We start from the raw sequence: 1,972 nt of genomic DNA, 5'->3' as shown, positions 1-1,972 counted from the left end.
CTCCCTGATGGTCATGGCGCGGGGCCAGAGGCTTTGGACTTGTCATTCACATACTACAGGAACAACACTGGAAACCCCCAAACCTGGTTACTCATGAACTTGGTCTTGAGTGAGAGCCAGACAGGACTAGGGAGAGTCCAGAGAAGGAAAAGGGGTGCTCCCCTGTGCCAAGAATGGTTAATCAAGTCTGCTCCTGGGTCTTAGCTGTCTTAAGAAGGGACAAGGTGGGCTGGTGGGCTGGTGGGCTGGTGAGGTGGCTCAGTGGGTAAAGCTCTTGCAGTGTAAACTTGGGGGCGTGAGTTCAACTCCAGGAACTCACGTAAACAGCTGGATGTGAGGCTCCCACTGTGACGCCAGTGCTCCTATGGAGAGGGGAAGGCAGGGACAGAAGAACCAGTCGGAAGCAGCTCAATGCAGAGCAGCAGCGGAAGAAATTAGATCCTGACTGAAAAGCAAGGTGGATGGAGCGAACGAAGAACCTCCCGACGAACGTGATCACACACACACACACACACACACACACACACACACACACCCTGTGGTGGTTTGAATAAGAATGCCCCTCCCCCCCTTCATAGACTTGAATGCTTGGTCATGAGGGAGTGGCACTATTTGACAGGGATTAAGGGGTGTGTTCTTCCTGGAGGAAATGTGTCATAAGGGGTGGACTTTGGGGTTTCAAATGCTCAAGTCAGGCCCAGTGTTGCACACTCTATCTTCCGGCTGCCTGCTTATCTGAATGTCCATCTCTCGGCTCCTCACCAGCACCATGTCTACCTGTGAGCTGCCTTGCTTCCCGCCATGATGGTAATGGACTAAACTCCTGAAACTGTAAGCCAGCCCCAATTAAATGCTCTCTTTTATAAAAGTTGTTATGATGTCTCTTCACAGCAACAGAACACTGACTAAGATACCCCCAAATAAAATAAAAAATAAATCTTAAGAAAATAAGAGAGGGGCAGCATGTGATTTTTTGTTTTTGTTTTTGTTTTTTTTTTGTTTTTTGAGACAGGGTTTCTCTGTGTAGCCCTGGCTGTCCTGGAACTCACTCTGTAGACCAGGCTGGCCTAGAACTCAGAAATCTGCCCCCAGCCGTGCATGGTGGCGCACTGTAATCCCAGCATTGGGAGGCAGAGGCAGGCAGATTTCTGAGTTCCAGGACAGCCTGGTCTACAGAGTGAGTTCCAGGATAGCCAGGACTCCATAGAGAAACCCTGTCTCAAAAAACAAACAAAACAAAAAACAAACAAACAAAAAAAAAAGGAAAAAGAAAGAAAAGAAATCTGCCTGCCGTGCACCACCACCGCCCGGCTGCCCTTGAGGGCATGTGTGCTTGGTGGGTTTTAGTAACCACCATTCAGTTACAGCAGCACAGATAGAACAGCTATGGCTGGGGACTGGGAGAGGGCCAGGAGACCGAAATGTCCCTGTGGAAATTAATTCTGCTCTGCATCTCAGAAAGCCATCAGTTTTGGGCTGGGGCTGGGGCTCAGTCTGTAGGGTTCTTACTTGGCTTTGATTCCCTAGAGTGGCATAAGCCAGATCTAATGGGACACACCTGTAATTCCAGCCGTTGAGAGCTGGAGTCAAGAGGATCAGAAGTTCAAGGTCATCCTCAGTTATAGAGAGTTTGAAGCCAGCCTAGGCTGTGTGGAGACCTTGTAAATAAAAGAAAACGAACCAACAGACCAACAACAAAGAAAACAAGCAAGCAAACAAAGAAAATACTCAAATAAGCAAGTGTGTGTGTCTTCTCTCTGTATCTCCTAAGGAGAGGCTGAGCCCTGCTCAGATAGGCTAAGTCACTGTCACCAGGACTGGGGTGTTCACTACCACTACAAAAGCATCTATGGAATAGGTGAGGCTGAATTACCTCTTTCTCCTTCCCTCTCACTGTTCCTCCTCCTCCTTCCCCTCCCACTGCTTCTCCCTCCTACTGCCCCTCTCCTCCCCCCATTTCTTTTTCATCGTT

The sequence above is a fragment of the Apodemus sylvaticus genome, chromosome 3 (assembly GCF_947179515.1).
Source record: "Apodemus sylvaticus chromosome 3, mApoSyl1.1, whole genome shotgun sequence".
In the NCBI taxonomy this organism is placed as follows: Eukaryota; Metazoa; Chordata; class Mammalia; order Rodentia; family Muridae; genus Apodemus; species Apodemus sylvaticus.
The sequence above is the reverse complement of the archived record's forward strand: the minus strand, read 5'-3'. Positions refer to the sequence as shown.